Here is a 21246-nt window from a genome sequence, read left to right as displayed (position 1 = left end):
AGATTTCTACCCTGAAACTCATGCTTCAGAGTACCCCCCATAACACAAATCCAACACCAGTGGTAATAGCAACAATGCTACATTTGTTAACACCTCTCTCTGGACACCTCTCTGGGATCTCACGCTCAGTACAGCCCCATAACAGCACTTGAAATTGCTGACATCTGCTCTTTGATGAATGCCACTGAAGGAAACACTTCGGCGTGTCTTGCCAGATACTTTAGAAAGGAAAGGCAATTCTATTCAGAGTCCATAAAGATTTGAAAGCTGTGCCACTGCTGACATCACTGTGTTGAATTGCAGGGTGGGTTTGAGTGGACTAAGTGCTTAGCTAAGAGGAAAGAAGCATTATAACCTGTCAAATCCTACCTCTTCACACGAATAAAATAGATGTTTATATTTCTCAGAAATGTCTAGTGCTCAGTTGTTGGATTTTCTTTCATTTCAGTTGTGGTTCTGGAGATTTGTACAAACTAACAAGAAATAGGATACTAGCAAGAACTCCGAATAGTGTCTGAGGAACATTCTGAATGCTAAACAATTCATTTTACTCTTGGATTTAAATACATGTTGGATGTAAAATGCATGAAGAGTGATACCCATTATTTACCCTTGCAATGAGATGAATAGCAAATGCTAGAATTCCGAATAGTTTTAATTTCACAAAATTATTTAATAGGTTTACTTGCATTTGAAAGAAAGCATTACATTTTCAATTTTATTTAAGTAATTTGCATTTATAAACTTTAATATTTAGGCATATGGCACATGGGCCTCCTTTTATACTCTTGGCCTGGGCCCTACAAATATTAGAGGCAGGAGACTTCATGAGTTAGAGCCACAGGACCTTGTAGTCATGGTAGCACAGGTTTGTTTTCATATTTATGTGATAAGAAACCATTAGAGCATGTTAAAGTTGAAGAGTGATGTCAGCTGAATTTGAATTTAAAGGAATGATTCCCAACATTGTGTGGACCTTCTTTTTACTTTGAAATATCTAATTATTGAATAAAGATTGGATACATCCAAGATGCATGACATGATGGCTAGATATATGTACATGTTGTTCAATGATTATCACAGTCAAATTAATTAACACATTCATCACCACCCATGCTTTATGTTAGATCCCAAGAGTTCGTTCAGCTTATAACTCATAGTTCATACCCTTTGACCAGCACCTTCCCATTTCCCCTATTCACCAGCCTCTAGCAATCACCATTTTACTTTACTCTCAGCTTCTAAGAGTTTGGCATTTTCAGGTTCTACATAAGTGCAACCATATAGGGTTTGTCTTTGTATGTATGGCTTATTTCGCTTAGCATAACGTTCTCCAGGTTTATCCATGTTGTTGCAAATGGCAGAATTTTATTCTATTCTATGACTGAGTAATATTCCTTTTGTATATGTACCACAATTTCTTTAACCATTCATCTGCAGATGGGTGCTTAGGTTGATTTCATATGTTAACCATTATGAAAAATACTGCAATGAACATGAAGATATAGATATCTTATTGAAATACTAATTTCATTTCTTTTGGATATATTCCCAGAGTAGGGTCGCTGGATCATATGGTAGTTCTATTTTTATTTTTTTGATGAACCTTCATACTGTGTTTCATGATAGCTGTACCAATTTATATTCCCAGCAACAGTGTACAAGGGTTGAGGTTCCCTTCTCTCCACAGCCTCACCAATATTTGTTGTCTCATATCTTTTTGATAGAAAATTTCCTGTAGAGGGAAAAGAATAAATGCAAGAGACTAAATTAGGAGATTCTTAGGGCAATCTAGGCAGTGTAGAGTGCTGGTTACAATCATAGCTTCTAGAACCAGGCTTCTAAAGTTTGAGATCACTTCTTGGGTACATGCTATCTCTATGATACTACGAAAATGACAACCTCTGTACTTTCACCTCCTTATTAATGAAATGAAGGCAAAGATCACCTAGTTCATTCATATTTTGTAAATATTAAGCAAGTTATGCAAAGCACTTGCAACTCTGCCTAGCACTCAGTAAGTACTATCTCAGGGTTAAGCATTATTGGTGAGTGTGGCATGGGAAAGGAATTGAGGGTGATCTTAATGATTTTAGTTCAGGCAAGAGGACCAACACAATAGCACAATTTTTTTTATTATACTTTAAGTTCTAGGGTACATGTGCACAACGTGTAGGTTTGATACATAGGTATACATGTGCCATATTGGTTTGCTGCACCCATCAACTCGTCATTTACATCAGGTATTTACCCTAATGCTATCCCTTTCCCAGCCCCCCAGCCCCCGACAGGCCCTGGTGTGTGATGTTCCCCACCCTGTGTCCATGTGATCTCATTGTTCAATTCCCACCTATGAATGAGAACATGTGGTGTTTGGTTTTCTGTTCTTGTGATAGTTTGCCGAGAATGATGGTTTCCAGCTTCATCCATGTCCCTGCAAAGAACATGAATGCATCCTTTTTTATGGCTGCATAGTATTCCATGATGTATATGTGCCACATTTTCTTAACCCAGTCTATCATTGATGAACATTTGGGTTGGTTCCAAGTCTTTGCTACAATAGCACAATTTAATGAGGTGAGAAACACTGGGAGAAGTGTGGGTTTTGGTGGAGAGGATGGAATCAAGAATTCAGCTTTTGACTTAGTGAATTTGTGATTTCTATTAGACATCTAAGTGAAGATGTTGAATGTTGAGTAGGAAGTTGAAAAAAAGAAGAGTCTGTAGCAGGAAGAAACAGTTAATTGATGTGAATTTGGGAACCAACATTGTACTACTTGAGCTTACCTAAGGAGTGAGTAAATATTCAGAAGAAAAGGAATATTCCATGGAAGAGCCTTGGGACACTCCAACACACATTTATTGGGAAAAGAAAGAAACACAGCAAATGAAAAGGAAAAGAAAGTCAGTGTGGGAGAAGGAGAGCCAGAAGAGTATGGAAGTCATGTAAAAATAACATCTCTTAGGAATGTGTGGGAGGTCATTGGTGAAATAAACTCTTAAAAAGGCAGGTAAGAGAATTGACTATTAGGCTTGATCATGTAGAGGTCATTGTTGACCTTGATTACAATGGTTTCAAAGTTAATGGTGAAGATGAGAATATATACTGAGTAATTTCAAAAGAAAAAGGGCATAGAGAAAGCTGAGACTATGAATATAAATACACATTTGTGGTGGTGTCTGCCAGCATTTTCCACCATGAATTTACCCTTTTCCGTCATGAATTTACACTTCTCCTGTTTGAAGTAGATAAGTGTTTGAGTTACTTTGATATTATGTAAATATCCCATTTCAAATCAAACATTCAACTTATTTATTTATATCATGATTAAACTCATGGCTTTCAGTTTTAGTCAGTGGTTTATAATCTGTTACTATCATTATTTCTTTTGAGGCCCAATCCATGATTTGGCCAATGGAACCCCCTTCAAGTTGGGTGCCAAGACCAACTGGTGTGTACCCCTTCTTTACCCTGCTTGTCTTTGACCTCTCAAGCCAGGCTGACTTCCTGCATGGAGGCCCTCCTTACTCCCCTTGGGATGCAAACCTTTTGTTCTTCCAGTCCCATTTTCTTGTCATGCACACTGTCTTTGCCCTGTGGGGGCTCTAACACAGTGTTCTGAACTACCAGGGCCTTTCCACTCTGGCTCAGACACGTACCTTGTTTGACCCACCTAATAACTTGTGGATTTTTTAATTGTTCCAGAAGGGAAGAAAATTGATGTGAAAGACTAAAAAGGGGAGGGATATAAATAAAAGAAAGAGAAGGAAACTAACTGGAAGGAAAGGGGTGGGGAAGGGAAGGGGAAAGACCTAAAGGAGGGAGAAGAGAAGGGGAAAGAAAACGAAGGAGAAAAGAAGGGGAAGGAAAATGAAGAAGAGAAAGGGAAAGAAAAGGAAGAGGAGAAGGGGAAGGAAAATGATATATTATATTTTATATATATATATAATATATTTTAATGATATATTACATATTATATTACATGGATATATTGCATAATGTCTAAACCTTTAGTGCAACAATCACCGAAATAATACACATTGTATTCATTAAGGAATTTCTTATCCTTCAAGCTCCTCCCAGTCTTCCACTTTTTGGGATCTCCAGTGTCTATTATTCCGGTCTGTTTGTCCATGTGTACACATTATTTAGCTCCCACTTTTAAGTGAGAACATGTAGTATTGAATTTCTGCTTCTGAGTTATTTCACTTAAGATGATGGCCTCCAGTTAAATCCATGTTGCTGCAAAAGACATGATTTCACTCTTATTTATGGATGAATAGTATTCCATTATATACATAATATTTTTTTCCTAATTAGCTGCAGATATAAACTTAAGTTGATTTCATATCTTTGCTATCATGAATAGTGCTGTGATAAACATAAGAGTGCAGTTTTCTTTTGATACAATCATTTATTTTCCTTTGAGTAGATATCCAGTAATGGGAGTGCTGGTTGAACGGTTTGTTTGGACAGTGTGGTCATTTCAATGACATTGATTCCTCGAATCTTTGAGCATGAGATGTTTTATTTGTTTGTGTCAACTATGATTTCTTTCATCAGTGTATTGTAGTTCTTTGTGCAGAGATCTTTAATATCCTTGGTTAGATGTATTCTTAGGTGTTTTATTTTGTGTGTGTGGCTATTGTAAATGTGATTGTGTTCTTAGTTTTGTTTTCCTCTTGATTATTATTGGTATATAAAAATGCTGTCAATTTTTGTATGTTGATTTGTATTTTGAAACTTTACTGAAATCATTTATTAAATCTAGGTGTGTTTAGAGAAGTGTTTAGAGTTTTCCAGGTATAAGATCACATCATCAGCTCATAGAGATAAGTTGACTTCCTGTTTTTTGTATGCCTTTTATTTCTTTCTCTTGCTTATTGCTCTGGCTAGGACTTCCAGTATTATGATGAAGAGAAGCAGTGAAACTGGTCATCCTTGTTTTGTTCCAGTTCTTAAGGGAAATACTTTCTACTTTTCCCTTTTCTCTGGAAGAAAACCCAGAGAAAACTCTTCAGTATGATGGTGCTGTGAGTTTGTCATATATGGCTTTTATCGTATTTATCTTTATAATAAATAATAATAGATTTAGTATTTTTTATTTTGAGGTATATTTCTTCTCTGCTTAAGTTTGTTGAGGTTTCTTTTTTTTTTTTATACTTTAAGTTCTAGGGTACATGTGCACAACGTGTAGGTTTGTTACATATGTACACATGTGCCATGTTGGTGTGCTGCACCCAGTAACTCATCATTTACATTAGGTGTATCTCCTAATGCTATCTCTCCCCCGACCCCCTCCCCACAATAGGACCCAGTGTGTGATGTTCCCCTTCCTGTGTCCAAGTGATCTCATTGTTCAAGTCTTACCTATGAGTGAGAACATGCGGTATTTGGTTTTCTGTTCTTGCAATAGTTTGCTGGGAATGATGGTTTCCAGCTGCATCCATGTCCCTACAAAGGACACAAACTCATCCTTTTTTATGGCTACATCGTATTCCATGGTGTATATGTGCCACATTTTCTTAATCCAGTCTGTCACTGATGGACATTTGGGTTGATTCCAAGTCTTTGCTATTGTGAATAGTACCGCAATAAACATACGTGTGCATGTGTCTTTATAGCAGCATGACTTATAATCCTTTGGGTATATACCCAGTAATGGGATGACTGGGTCAAATGGTATTTCTAGTTCTAGATCCTTGAGGAATCGTCACACTGTTTTCCACGATGGTTGAACTAGTTTACAGTCCCACCAACAGTGTAAAAGTGTTTCTATTTCTCCTCTCCAGCACCTGTTGTTTCCTGATTTTTTCATGATAACCATTCTAACTGGTGTGAGATGTTATCTCATTGTGGTTTTGATTTTAATTTCTCTGATGGCGAGTGATGATGAGCATTTTTTCATGTGTCTGTTAGCTGTATGAATGTCTTCTTTTGAGAAGTGTTTGTTCATATCCTTTGCCCACTTTTTGGTGGGGTTGTTTTTTTCTTGTAAATTTGATTGAGTTCTTTATAGGTTCTGGATATTAGCCCTTTGTCAGATGAGTAGATTGCAAGAATTTTCTCCCAATCTGTAGGTTGCCTGTTCACTCTGATGGTAGTTTCTTTTGCTCTGCAGAAGCACTTTAGATTAATTAGATCCCATTTGTCAATTTTGGCTTTTGTTGCCATTGCTTTTGGTGTTTTAGACATGAAGTCCTTGCCCATGCCTATGTCCTGAATGGTATTGCCTAGGTTTTCTTCTAGGGTTTTTATGGTTTTAGCTCTAACATTTAAGTCTCTAATCCATCTTGAATTAATTTCTGTATAAGGAGTAAGGAAAGGATCCAGTTTCAGCTCTCTACTTTTGGCTAGCCAATTTTCTTAGCACCATTTATTAAATAGGGAATCCTTTCCCCATTTCTTGTTTTTGTCAGCTTTGTCAAAGATCAGATGGCTGTAGATGTGTGGTATTATTTCTGAGGGCTCTGTTCTGTTCCATTGGTCTATATCTCTGTTTTGGTACCAGTACCATGCTGTTTTGGTTACTGTAGCCTTGTGGTATAGTTTGAAGTCAGGTAGCATGATGCCTCCAGCTTCATTCTTTTGGTTTAGGATTGTCTTGGCTATACAGGCTCTTTTTTGGTTCCATATGAACTTTAAAGCAGTTTTTTCCAATTCTGTGAAGAAAGTCATTGGTAGCTTAATGGGGATGGCATTGAATCTATAAATTACCTTGGGCAGTATGGCTATTTTCACACTATTGATTCTTCCTATCCATGAGCATGGTATGTTCTTCCATTTGTTTGTGTCCTCTTTCATTTCACTGAGCAGTGGTTTGTAGTTCTCCTTGAAGAGGTCCTTTACATCCCTTGTAAGTTGGATTCCTAGGTATTTTATTCTCTTTGAAGCTATTGCAAATGGGAGTTCATTCATGATTTTGCTCTCTGTTTGTCTGTTACTGGTGTGTAAGAATGCTTGTGATTTTTGCACATTGATTTTGTATCCTGAGACTTTGCTGAAGTTGCTTATCAGCTTAAGGAGATTTGGGGCTGAGACAATGGGGTTTTCTAAATACACAATCATGTCATCTGCAAACAGGGACAATTTGATTTCTTCTTTTCCTAACTGAATACCCTTTATTTCTTTCTCTTGCCTGATTACCCTAGCCCGAACTTCCAACACTATGTTGAATAGGAGTGGTGAGAGAGGGCATCCCTGTCTTGTGCCAGTTTTCAAAGGGAATGCTTCCAGTTTTTGCTCATTCAGTATGATATTGGCTGCGGATTTGTCTTAAATAGCTCTTGTTATTTTGAGATATGTTCCATCAATACCGAATTTATTGAGAGTTTTTAGCATGAAGGCTGTTGAATTTTGTCAAAGGCCTTTTCTGCATCTATTGAGATAATCATGTGGTTTTTGTCTTTGGTTCTGTTTATATGCTGGATTACATTTATTGATTTGTGTATGTTGAACCAGCCTTGCTTCCCAGGGATGAAGCCCCCTTAATCATGGTGGATAAGCTTTTTGTTGTGCTGCTGGATTCGGTTTGCCAGTATTTTATTGAGGATTTTTGCATCGATGTTCATCAGGGATATTGGTCTAAAATTTTCTTTTTTTTGTTACATCTCTGTCAGGCTTTGGTATCAGGATGATGTTGGCCTCATAAAATGAGTTAGGGAGGATTCCCTCTTTTTGTATTGATTGGAATAGTTTCAGAAGGAATGGTACCAACTCCTCTTTGTACCTCTGGTAGAATTCTGCTGTGAATCCGTCTGGTCCTGGACTTTTTTGGTTGGTAAGCTATTAATTATTGCCTCAATTTCAGAGCCTGCTATTGGTCTAGTCAGGGATTCAACTTCATCCTGGTTTAGTCTTGGGAGAGTGTAAGTGTCCAGGAAATTATCCATTTCCTGTAGGTTTTCTAGTTTATCTGCATAGAGGTGTTTATAGTATTCTCTGATGGTAGTTTGTATTTCTGTGGGGTCGGTGGTGATATCCCCTTTATCATTTTTTATTGCGTCTATTTGATTCTTCTCTCTTTTCTTCTTTATTAATCTTGCTAGCAGTCTATCAATTTTGTTGATCTTTTCAAAAAACCAGCTCCTGGATTCATTGATTTTTTGGAGGGTTTTTTGTGTCTCTATCTCCTTCAGTTCTGCTCCGATCTTAGTTATTTCTTGCCTTCTGCTAGCTTTTGAATGTGTTTGCTCTTGCTTCTCGAGTTATTTTAATTGCGATGCTAGGGTGTCAAGAGCAAAGACACAATGTACCAGAATCTCTGGGACACAGCTAACGCAGTGTTTAGAGGGAAATTTATAGCACTGAATGCCCACAGGAGAAAGTGAGAAAGATCTGAAATTGACACCCTAACATCACAATTAAAAGAACTGAAGAAGCAAAAGCAAACAAACTCAAAAGCTAGCAGAAGACAGAAATAATTAAGATCAGAGCAGAACTGAAGGAGATAGAGACATGAAAAACCCTTCAAAAAATCAATGAATCCAGGAGCTTATTTTATGAAAAGATTAACAAAATACACAGACTGCTAGCCAGACTACTAAAGAAGAAAAGAGAGAAGAATCAAATAGACACAATAAAAAAGAGTAAAGGGGAGATCACCACTGATCCCACAGAAATACAAACTACCATCTGAAGATACTATAAACACCTCTATACAAATAACCTAGAAAATCTAGAAGAAATGGATAAATTCCTGGACACATACACCCTCCCAAGACTAAACCAGGAAGAAGTTGAATCTCTGAATAAGACCAATAACAAGTTCTGAAATTGAGGCAGTAATGAATAGCCTACCAAGCAAAAAAAATCCGAGGACCAGATGAATTCAAAGCCGAATTCTTCCAGAGGTACAAGGAGGAGCTGATACCATTCCTTCTGAAACTACTCCAAACAATAGAAAAAGAGGGAGTCCTCCCTAACTCATTTTATGAGGCCACCGTCAAGCTGATACCAAAACCTGGCAGAGACACAACAAAAAAAGAAAATTTCAGGCCAATATCACTGATGAACATCAACGCAAAAATCCTCAATAAAATATTGGCAAACTGAATCCAGTAGCACATTAAAAAGCTTATCCACCAAGATCAAGTCAGCTTCATCCCTGAGATGCAAGGCTGGTTCAATATACACAAATCAATAAACATAATCCATCACAGAAACAGCACCAATGACAAAAACCATATGATTATCTCAACAGATGCAGAAAAAGCCTTCGATAAAATTCAACACCCCTGCATGCTAAAAACACTCAATAAACTAGGTATTGATGGAACATATCTCAAAATAATAAGAGCTGTTTATGACAAACCCACCGCTGATATCATACTTCCAGCAAAAGCTGGAAGCATTCCCTTTGAAACTGGCACAAGACAAGGATGCCCTCTCTCACCACTCCTACTCAACATAGAATTGGAAGTTCTGGCCAGGGCAAGCAGGCAAGAGAAAGAAATAAAGCGTATTCAATTAGGAAAAGAGGAAGTCAAATTGTCTCTATTCGTGGATGACATGATTGTATATTTAGAAAACCCCATTGTCTCAGCCCAAAATCTCCTTAAGCTGATAAGCAACTTCAGCAAAGTCTCAGCATACAAAATCAATGTGCAAAAATCACAAGCTTTCCTATATACACCAATAACAGACAAACAGAGAGCCAAATCATGAGCAAACTCCCATTCACAGTTGCTACAAAGAGAATAAAATACCTAGGAATGCAACTTACAAGGGATGTGATGAAGCTCTTCAAGGAAAACTACAAAGCACTGCTCAAGGAAATAAGAGAGGACACAAACAAATGGAAAAATATTCCATGCTCGTGGATAGGAAGAATCAATATCATGAAAATGGCCATACTGCCCAAAGTAATTTATAGATTCAATGCTATTCCCATCAAGCTACCATTGGCTTTCTTCACATACTTAGAAAAAAAAAACTACTTTAAATTTCATATGGAACCAAGAAAGAGCCTTGTATAGCCAAGACAATCCTAAGCAAAAAGAACAAAGCTGGAGGCATCATGCTACCTGACATCAAACTATACTACAAGGCTGCAGTAACCAAAAGAGCATGGTACTGCTATCGAAACAGATATATAGACCAATGGAACAGAACAGAGGCCTCAGAAGTAACACCACAAATCTGCAACCATCTGATCTTTGACAAACCAGACAAAAACAAGCAATGGGGAAAGGATTCCCTATTTGATAAATGATGTTGGGAAAATTGGCTAGCCATATGCAGAAAACTAAAACTGGACCCCTTCTTTACATCTTACATAAAAGTTAACTCAAAATAGATTAAAGATTTAAACATAAGACCTAAAACCATAAAAACCCTAGAAGAAAACCTAGGCAATACCATTCAGGATATAGGCATGCGCAAAGACTTCATGACTAAAACACCAAAAGCAATGTTAACAAAAGTCAAAATTCACCAATGGGATCTAATTAAACTAAAGAGCTTCTGCACAGCAAAATAAACTATCATCAGAGTGAAGAGGCAACCCACAGAATGGGACAAAATTCTTGCAATCTATCCATCTGATAAAGGGCTAATATCCAGAATCTACAAGGAACTTTAACAAATTTACAAGATACAAACAAACAACCCCATCGAAATGTGAGTGAAGGATATGAACAGACACTTTCCAAAAGAAGACATTTATGCAGCCAACAAATATATGAAAAGAAAGCCATCATCACTGGTCATTAGAGAAATGCAAATCAAAACCACAATGAGATACCATCTCACACCAGTTAGAATGGGGATCATTAAAAAGTCAGGAAACAACAGATGCTGGAGAGGTTGTGGAGAAATAGGAATGCTTTTACACTTGGTGGGGGTGTAAATTAATTCAACTATTGTGGAAGACAGTGTGGTGATTCCTCAAGGATCTAGAACTGGAAATACCATTTGACCCAGAAATCTCATTACTGGGTATATACTCAAAGGATTATAAATCATTCTACTATAAGGACACATACACACGTATGTTTATTGCAGCACTAATCACGATAGCAAAGACTTGGAACCAACCCAAATGCCCACCAATGTTAGACTGGATAAAGAAAATGTGGCACATATACACCATGGAATACTATGCAGCCATAAAAAAGAATGAGTTCATGTCCTTTGCAGGGACATGGATGAAGCTGGAATCTATCATTCTCAGCAAACTAACACAGGAACAGGAAATGAAACACTGCATGTTCTTACTCATAAGTGAGAGTCGAACAATGAGAACATATGGGCCCAGGGAGGGGAACATCACACACCGGGGCCTGTTGGGGGGTGGGGGCAAGGGGAGGGATAACATTAGGAGAAATACCTAATGTAGGTGACGGGTTGATGGGTGCAGCAAACCACCATGGCACATGTACACCTATGTAACAAACCTGAACGTTCTGCCAAGTATCCCAGAACTTAGAGTATAAGAATAATAAAAAAACTTGACTGACAGTTTTTTTTTTTTTTCCTTAAGCACTTTGAAAATACTATTACATTCTCTTCTTGCCCGTAAGATTTCTGCTGAGAAGTCTACTGTTATTCTGATGGGGTTTCCTTTATAGATGATTAGATGCTGTATTACTGTGTTCTCACACTGTTGTAAAGAACTGCCTGAGACTGAGTAATTTATGAAGAAAAGAGGTTTAATTGACTCACGGTTCCACAGGCTATACAGGAAGCATGACTGGGAAGCCTCAGAAACTTATAATCATGGCAGAATGTGAAGGGGAAGCAAACACATCCCACCGTGGTAGAGCAGGAGAGAGAGAAAGAAGGGGAAAGCGCCACACACTTTCAAAACAGCCAGATCTTGTGAGAACTCTAGCATGAGAACAGTAAGGGGGAAGTCCCCAGTCATCATGATTCAATCACCTTTCACCAGGCCCCTTCTTCAACACATGGAGATTGCAATTCCCGTGAGATTTGGGTGGGAACACACAGCCAAACAGTATCAGATGTTTTCCTCTTGTGGCAGGGCCCTAGCACTTTGGGAGGCTGAGGCGGGCGAATCACTTGAGACCAGGAGTTCGAGATCCACTTGGCCGACATGGTGAAATCCCGTCTCTACTAAAAATACAAAAAAAAAAAACTAGCCAGATGTAGTGGTGTATGCCTGTAGTCCCAGCTACTCAGGAGGCTGAGGCAGGAAAATCCCCTGAACCCGGGAGGCGGAGGTAGCAGTAAGCTGAGATTGTGCCACTGTAGTCCAGCCTAGGTGACAGAGTGAGAACCTGTCTCACAAAAAAAAAAAAAAAAAAAAAAAAAGAAATTTCTCTTGCTAATTTTAAAATTCTTTTTTTCACTTTAACTTTAGCTGTTCCAATTATGCTATGGTGAAGTCCTTTTTGCAAAGCATTTACCTAGGGAGTCCTGTGCCCTCTGTATCTGAACATCTAACTTCCTTCAAAATTTGAGAGTTTCACTGATTGTTTCCTTAAATAAATTTTCTAAAGTTTTTGACTTCTCTTTCCCTTCAGGAATATTATAATTCATAAGTGTGGTCACTTTATGTAGACCTAAATATCTTGAAGTCTTTTTTTTTTTTTTTTTTTTTTTTTTTTTTTTTTGAGACAGAGTCTTGCTGTTGCCCAGGCTGGAGTGCTGTGGCACAATCTAGGCTCACTGCAACCTCTGCCTCCTGGGTTCAAGCGAATTTTCCCACCTTAGCCTCCCAAGTAGCTGGGACTACAGGCTGCAACACCACATCCGGCTAATTTTTTGTATTTTTAGTAGAGATGGGGTTTCACCATATTGGCCAGGCTGGTCTCCAACTCCTGATCTCAATTGATCTGGCTGCCTCGGTCTCTCAAAGTGCTGGGATTACAGGCGTGAGCCACCATGCTCGCCCTTGAAGTCGTTATTCATTCTCTTTTATTCTTTTTTGTTTTTTATCTGACTGGATTATTTCAAAAGACCTGTCTTCAAGTTACTAGATTCTTTCTTTTGCTTGGTTTACTCTGTTATTGAAGCTTTGAATGTATTTTGTATTTCTTAAGTTTTGAATGTATTTTATATGTCTGTCAATCAAATTTTCAGTTTAGAATTTCTGGGTTTTTAAAAAATATCTATATCTTTGGTAAATTTCTCATTCATATCCTGAATTAATTCTCTGACTTATTTGTATTGGTTTTCAGATTTCTCTTGCATCTCATTAAACTTGTTTAAAATCAGTATTTTGAATTCTTTGGCATCTTGAGGAACTCCTTTTGATTAGGATCTGTTGCTGCATGGTTGTTGTGATCCTCTGGCAGTGTCACATTTCCTTGCTTTTCCACGTTTTCTGTGTCCGTCCATGGATATATGTGCATATGGTGTAGCAGTTACTTCTTTCAATTTTGTTTTGTTTTGTTTTGAGACAGAGTCTCACTCTGTGTTGCCCAGGCTGGAGTGCTGTGGTGCAATCTCAGCTTACTGCAACCTCTGTCTCCTGAGTTCAAGCGATTCTCCTGCCTCAGCCTCCCGAGCATCTGGGAATACAATCATGTGCCACCATGCCCAGCTAATTCTTGTATTTTTAGTAAAGAGGAGCTTTCACCATGTTGGCGAGGCTGGTCTTGAACTACTGACCTCAGGTGCCTGCCTCGGCCTATATATGCATGTTGTAGGTTCAGTAGGATGCTTTGGCTTTGATTTTGAGTGCCTGTTGTAGTGTAATCCCTGTATGATTTCTTTGGCAGTACCCAGGGTCAGTGATATGTATGATGTTTTTGGTGGCTTAGGGTAGAGTTATTAGTTGAGGCTGTGGTGCAGTTTTGCTGGGGACTAGGATGCCAGGTAAGCTGGTCTTCGGGCCCTGGTAGTGGCAGCAGTAAGCTGAATGTGCCTGTTCTTAGGTCTCATGGCAGCTTACCCTGGCACCAGTGTTGGCAGGTCTTAGGAGGCCAATTCTTGGGCCTCCAGGTGGATTGTTAAGATGCTGGTTGTGGGAGTGGTGGGCTGGCATGCATCCCGGGTTCTCAGCTGGTCTGGGGTGAAAGATGGCAGTAGCTGTGGAGTTGCACCCCACGCAGTCCATGCTGCAATGGGTTGGGCGGGTGTCAACTGCGGTGGTGTCGGTAGATTAAGTCAGCACAACTTCAGCCCTGGCAGGGGTGATCAGGTGCCAACAGTGGTGGACTGGGCTGGGGATTTTCTGGGCCCTGGGTGACGTGCACAAGTACTGGGTAAATGGTTGTGGGTCAGAAGACTTGTCTTCAGGCCTCCTGGTAGGGCTTTCAGGTGCTGGCTATGACAGGTAGAGGCAGAGTGGTCCCCAGGCCAGTAGCAGAATGCTCAGGTGTGAGCTGTGGTGGCTGTGCTGTGGGCCTGCCACCGGGAGGGTGGGACCCTCTCAGATGGAGCAGTATGGGTATGAAGCTGTGAGAAGTGCAGACTGCTCATGCCTCAGTCCCGTGGCAGGGATAGCAGCGTGATGGGAATTGTCTTAAGGGTACATGGAGTGCCTGATCTACATTCTCCCTCCATAGCATGGAGACAGTTGCAGCAATGTTAGCCCATGCCTGGCCTGAGGGTGGGGTATAGCCTAGCATTGCCCTCGAAACAGCACCAGCTGTGGGCCCACAACCAGAGAGGGTGGGGTACCTCTCCAGCAACCAGCTTGGACCAAACGCTGTGGGGAGTGTGGTCTGCTTGAGTTTTGGTCTCTCAGCAACCTGCAGCAGGGCAGGAGGAATTGTCCCAGGGTGTGAAGGAGTATCCGGCCTCTCCCTCCCTCCTGGGCTGGGCTGTGTTTGCAGTAACGTCAGTCTGAGCTCAGCCCAAGGGCAGGGTATAGTCCAGTGTTCACTTCTCAGAATGGCACTGGCTGTGCCCATGACCAGAGCACGCGAGGTCCCTCTCAGGTGAGCTGTCTGGGAAAGAAGCTGTGCGGAGCATGGTCCACTCACAACTCTCACAGCAGCCCATAGCAGGACGGTGGGCATTGTCCTATGTGTGTGTGTGGGAGAGCCTGGCATTCCTCTCCCTCCTCAGCTGAGCCACAGCTACAGTAGCATCAGCATGAATTCAGTCCAAGAGCAGGGTGCAACCCACTGATAAACTCTCAAAATGGTGCTGGCCCTGGGCTTGTGCCCAGAAAGGGTGGAGCCCCTCTCAGGTGAGCAGCATGGGCAAGAATCGATGGGGAGCGTGGCCCACCCACATCTCAGTCTCACACTGGCCTGTAGTAGGGCGATGGGTGGGGACCTCCACAGGGGGGCGTAGGAGCAGGTGGTCTCCCCTTTCCCTCCCTGGACGAGTGCAGCAGCAGTCGGCGTGCCTGCAGATCCCCAGTAACTAGGCTCTCAGAATGGCGCCAAGTTGAAGCTGCTCTAGGCTCAGAGTCTGTGAGATTCTGTGGATTCCCTTTCTGAAGCAAAATCTTTGTGCTATCTCTGGGCAACTCCCTATGTTAGGCCCAAGGCCCACATGGGTCAAGGGGTTCTCCAGTAGCCAGGATGGTAAAATCTCATTTTGTAGCACGGACTCCTTTATGAGTCTCTGTCTTTCTTTCCCTGTCCAGGAGCCTCTCCAGCTCCCAACCAATCCCCAGCTGGGCACGCTGCCTCGAACCCTCTCCTTACTTACTTTTGGTGCTTCTTGTCACTTGGCTGATGAGCCTTAATGCTTGCTCTTAGGGAGCACTTACATGATCTGTTAGAAATGTCAGTATCTACTTATTACTGTGGTTTCTTTTCATGGAGAAGGCACACGCTGCCTGCATCTAGATGGCCCATCTAGAGCCATCTCCTGAACCATACTTTGGCTCAGCCACTCCACATAAGCTGTGCTGCCACTACTATGCTACTGATCAACTGATCGAGATAATAACAATAATAGTAGTGGTGTTTTCATGTATTGATTACATGCTATATGTTAGTCATTTTACATATCATTTCTTTCATTTTGTTTCATTTATTTTCTCTATGAGTTAAGCACTATAGTAGATATATATTGTTCTCAATGTCAATATCTGAAAAGTTAGTAGAATCATATTCTGTCTCTAGATAAGATAACTGAGTATTAAAGCATGGTGAGATCTAAACCCAGAGTAATCTGTCTCAAAAACTCATAACTCTTGACCTTAGGGCGTTCTTTGCTGTTCTGTTTCCCAGCCCTGCTCTCGAAGCCCACATCTCCACACAATGCACACACACAGAGTAGCTTACAAAGGCTAATGCAGAAAAAGAAGGAATGAGCTCCATGTCACGTGATTTGCCACATCTGCTGCCAAAAGCAGTACCATCTGGAATTGTGGGGAGGGAAGGATAATCTAACATCCTTTACTCTTCTTCACTTTTCCCTTTCTCAGCTGAAAATACATTACTTTACTGCAGCTACACCTCTTAAAGCAACACACTGATGTGTTCTCAAAAAAGGGAATCTCGACAGAATGGACGTTGGTCTATCTGGAAGTACTGAGGAAAATACCTGATATTTATTTTCTCCTTTTAAGTGCCTGTACTGATGTCTGGGAATAAAATGACAAGTCTCTGAACAGATGTCATAGAACTGGCCCTTCCTGAAGCCAAAGGGACTTCAGGGTGAGGAGTCACCAGGCTGAGTCACTGATTAGTACTTTCTAAAAGGAAGTGTTTGGTAGACAAGTGCCTTTAGACGCAGGATCCGTTGGTGTTTGTTTTGGAGACTGTTTGCCGCAGAAACTTTGAAAAAAATACGCCCGGGACTAAACACTCTCTAATGACCTGTTACAGTTCCTGGTAGACTCACTTCTGGAGAAATCAGAATCAGTGATTCCACGTACCAGAATCACTGGTACCACGTACCAGAATCAGTGATTCTGATTTCTTCCTTAATGTGAAAATCTAAGTGATAACGTGGTCAAAATGTTTCTGTCCTGTGAAGTGATTTCTGATGAGTGGTGCCATGACACCCCTCAACTTGTTCGTTGCCTTAGAGACTGAGGGTTGATAGCTTCACAAGAAATTTCATCACCTACCAGTTGTTCATAGTAGCACTGGGTTTGCAGGGTGCACTTCTCCAGTCACATAATATATTTTATATTTTGCCAAGTGCATCTGATGGTAAGTTCTAGTGTTTATTTTGTGCCTTATTCTGCACAAGACTTGAGGCAGCTTGAATTGTAAGAAAAATGTTTGATTGGAATATAAGCTGGAGACTGTGGGGAGCCTTAGAAAACAGCTGGTGCATGATGGGGGTAGGGCCCATGTCTTGGCTGAGAAAAACCTGGACTGAACAGAAGCAAGACAACTCCAGACAGGGGAAACACCCTCCCCAGGTTCTGCTGCCTGTGTCGGGACAATGGCAAAGCTTTACCTTTTGTAACTCTTTCTCTCTGCCCCAGTTCTATGCCCAGATCTAATGAAGATTCTGGTGGCCCGTGTGGAAAGGCACGATGGCATCCTGAGCCATCCTGGGGTGAGGCTGCAGCACAGTGGGTGGGAGATGGCATCCAGCAGTGTTTTCTCTCCCTTGGGTCCAGGGAACACAGCAGTCGAGATGCCTTCAACTGGCTGCTTCTTCCAGCAACTCCACTTACGCCCTCACTTGCTCATACAATTGTGAATTCAGAGTGCTTAGTAATGGCCTGTAAGGTTCACACTCACCTTTTTTTTTTTTTTTTGTGAAATGGAGTTTCGCTCTTTTCACTCAGGTTGGAGTGCAATGGTGCGATCTCAGCTCACTGCAACCTCCGCCTCCTGGGTTCAAGTGATTCTCCTGCCTCAGCCTCCCAAGTAGCTGGGATTACAGGTGTGCCCTGTGATGCCCAGCTAATTCTGTATTGTCAGTAGAGATGGGATTTCACCGTGTTGGCCAGGCTGATCTCAAACTCCTGACTTCAGGTGATCCACCTGCCTCGGCCTCCCAAAGTGCTGGGATTACAAGTGTGAGCCACTACACCTGGCCCACACTCACCATTTTTTAAACATAACTTTTTACATTTTGAGTTAAACACTTTGGTTACGCAACACATTATAGAAGGATTTACTGTGTATAATCATCTGCAAGGTGAGTTCTATTCATCCCATTTTAGAAAAGAGTGAGTTGAGCTTTAAAGTGGTAAAATGACTTGCTTCATTTTGCACAGTTAATAAATAGAAGTGTTAGAATTGGAATCTAACAATCACAAAAGACTAAGTACTGTATTATTCTACTTATATGAGATAACTAATGTAGTCAAATATTGTAGGGATAGAAAGAAGACAGGTGGTTTCCAAGGAATGGGAGGTGGGGGAATGGGAATTAGAGTTCAATGGGTACAGAATTTCACGTTTGCAAAATGAGAAAAGTTCTATGGCTGGGTGGTGGTGATGGTTGCATGACAGTGTAAGTGTACTCAATACAACAGAACTGTCTACTTTAAAACGATCAAGGTCGGCCAGGCACAGTGACTCGCGCCTTTAATCCCAGTACTTTGGGAGGACTAGGTGGGAGGATCACCTGAGGTCAGGAGTTTGAGAACAGCCTGACCAACACGGGGAAACCCCATCTCTACTGAAGATATAAAATTCACTGGGCATGGTGGTGCATGCCTGTGATCCCAGCTATTTGGGAGACCGCGGCAGGAGAATTGCTTGAACCTGGAAGGTGGAGGTTGCAGTGAGCCGAGACTGCGCCATTGCACTCCAGCTTGGACAACAAGAGCAAAACTCCGTCTCAAAAAAAAAGATCAAGGTCAACTGTATGTTACATGCATTTTACGACACTTTTCTTTTTTTTTCTTAAGTGAATCCTTTATATCTCACCTTAGACAAGGTCCCCTCCAGGAAGCTATTCTCAAGCTCCTGCTCATCTAGATACTGTGTTCCTATTCATGTTCCTAAGTACCATGTATTTCCTTCATTCTAGCACTTATTACAGTTTATTAAACTTGCCTGTTTGTGTGCTATCTGTTTGTTTGTTTGTCTATATCCCGCAAAAGACTACAAGCTCAGTGAGAACAAGGACTTTGTTGTTCTCAGTGACTGTCCTCTTAGGACAATGCCTCACACACAGTACGCAGGCATTCAGTAATATGGGTTGAATAAATAAATCAGTGTATAAGAATTTTTAGTTTTTTGCAAATATCTATGCAGCATTTTCTCACTTGTCCTTTTGAAAACTCTGTGAGGGAGATTGAATAGATCTTAAAGCTCCTATTTCACTCTCTAAGTGAAAATTGTGTGTGTGCTACAGTTTTCTTCTGTGGGCAGTAGTAGACCCTATTGGCATCCCACCTCCATATTCCACAGCCCACCTCCACGTTCACCTGTGACTGTGTAGGCAGTTTCCAGAAGGTTGAGAACTTCTCACCCCAAGCACCTACATTTCTTTTCCCCCTCTGTCTGAGGTTTTCTTTGGTACCATTTTCTTCAGGAACTCGCTTTCTACCTGATGGTACAGCCCAAAAGTGTATAGGGAGGGCACTAATGCCCTTGGGAGAAATCCCCAACTAATGGGGATGAGAGTCGCTAGGTTAAATAAAGCAGCCTCCACACCATCTGGTGGGACAATTCAGAGGTGTGCTTCTTCCTTCAGGTTTCCTGGGAGTCTACACTGGGATTGAAACCCAGGGGCCTGCAAAGCTCAACCCACACAGTCATATTCCTTTTCATGGCTTTTCTCCTTCCCTGAATTGTTGCCATCACTGTCTTAATTATGCTTTCAGGGACTGTTTCACAAATAAACTACCTGCATGCAAGCCTTATCCTGAGGTCTTGTTTTAGAGAATAAACAAACTAACCAATCCGTAATAAGTAAGAAGGACAGAAGCAAAGAACGGAGTTTCCTCCCCACAGCTGATAAGTGTCCTTGGAGAACACTCTCAGCCATGTGGCTCATCCAGCTCCTCACCAGGTGACTTCTTGAGGCCCCTTTCCTCTCTGAGAGTCCCTCATTCTACTCCAGGGTACACTTGTTCATCTAACGCCATGCTTGACGATGACGGCTCACCCCAACGTGGTCTACCTACAGCTGCACTGTCACTCTCTGGGCACTGGCCTGTGGCAGGCTGGAACTGGCACCGAGCAGGCAATTTCCAACCTCTGTGCCAGTTCTTTTTGTCCTTTGTTTATCAGAATTGGCTGGAATTACTGACTGGAAGCCCTAAAGGGAGGACAGAAGTTGCAAACAACCATAGCTGTCTACACTCCATTAGCTGAGGCAGACAGAGCCAGCAGCACAATAAGGCATTAACTTCCAGACATGCACATTTAGTTTCAGACAGTCCACAAGAAGGGTGGGGGTAGCAAGGCAGAAACTGTATCGATGCAGCAAAATGCAAAGGAGCAGCACGCCGGATGCCCTTTGTTAACTGTTGCTCAACAGGCTTCTGAAACCAGTTTTCCCAGAGTTGATGAAGTGTTTGTTTATTCAAGGACTAAGTCTCTAAAATCCAAAGGTCAATTTCATTGACTGATGTCTGTGCCACCTGTACCGCAAAGAGCGACCTTCTAACCTGTGTCCTCCTTTCACCTCTCCCTGGGGACAAGGGCCACCATCTTATGGGCACCACCTGAGCACCAAGGTACTGTTTCTTTCACCCCCAACTACTTTGACCTGCTGCCTGCTCCATCACATGCGCCACCCTACCAGGAAGGACTCACAGGTGCGGAGGAGTGAATGTGTTGTGTTGGCAGTAGGATCAAACTCTAGACACCTCCGTGAATTCTGTCTTATTTATTTTCACATCCCATTCGTAAGTAGAGTGTCTGGCACTTAGCAGATGTTCATTAAATATTTGTTAAATCCTTGGATGCATGCGTGAATGAATTAATGAATGTATGCATAATTCTTCCCAGCTTGAAGGGTTGAGATTTATGCTATAAATATATTCCCTGAGTAATTAGCTCTGTGCATAGCGGGTGCCCAGTAAATATGAATTAATGGATCAATAATGTGCCTGAACGGGGTTTGCGGAGGAACAATCACTAGGAAGAACTGTAGGTGTGCCCCCACTTTGTCATTGGTGGAATTGTGTGACATACCCCCTGACTGATTAGAGTCTCATATAACTGATTCTTGTGATAGTCGGCACTGCTGAGATTGGTAAGAAATCATTTTAGATGGGCTTTCCATTTCTGCATATGCCCTTTCTTCACATCCTGTTTTGTATTCGTTTTTGTTGTTGTTGTTGATGTTGTTGTTTTTGAGGCATTTAGGCAGGGCTAGACAGTGGGGAAGGATAAGTGCTATAAGTTATTTCCAGATAGATCCCTTAAATGAGTAAGAATCTGCCTGCGGTCTTAAGTGTAGGTAACTAGTCCCTAAGGGGAGGTACTAGCTGTATTATCTATAGT

At 41.3% G+C, this 21246-nt stretch overlaps 1 long non-coding RNA gene across 1 annotated transcript in view; it reads left to right on the top strand.

Moving 5' to 3' along the window:
* The first annotated feature begins 20184 nt into the window (after window positions 1–20184).
* Window positions 20185–21246, top strand: part of LOC144330777 (uncharacterized) — a 64361-nt gene continuing 63299 nt past the window's right edge. Inside the window, exon 1 of the long non-coding RNA XR_013397255.1 lies at window positions 20185–20555. This is a non-coding gene — a long non-coding RNA (uncharacterized LOC144330777). The remainder of the gene's footprint in view (window positions 20556–21246) is intronic.

The sequence above is a fragment of the Macaca mulatta genome, chromosome 8 (genome assembly GCF_049350105.2).
Source record: "Macaca mulatta isolate MMU2019108-1 chromosome 8, T2T-MMU8v2.0, whole genome shotgun sequence".
NCBI lineage: Eukaryota > Metazoa > Chordata > Mammalia > Primates > Cercopithecidae > Macaca > Macaca mulatta.
Note: the sequence above shows the minus strand (reverse complement) of the source record. Positions and strands in the feature narration are given on the sequence as shown.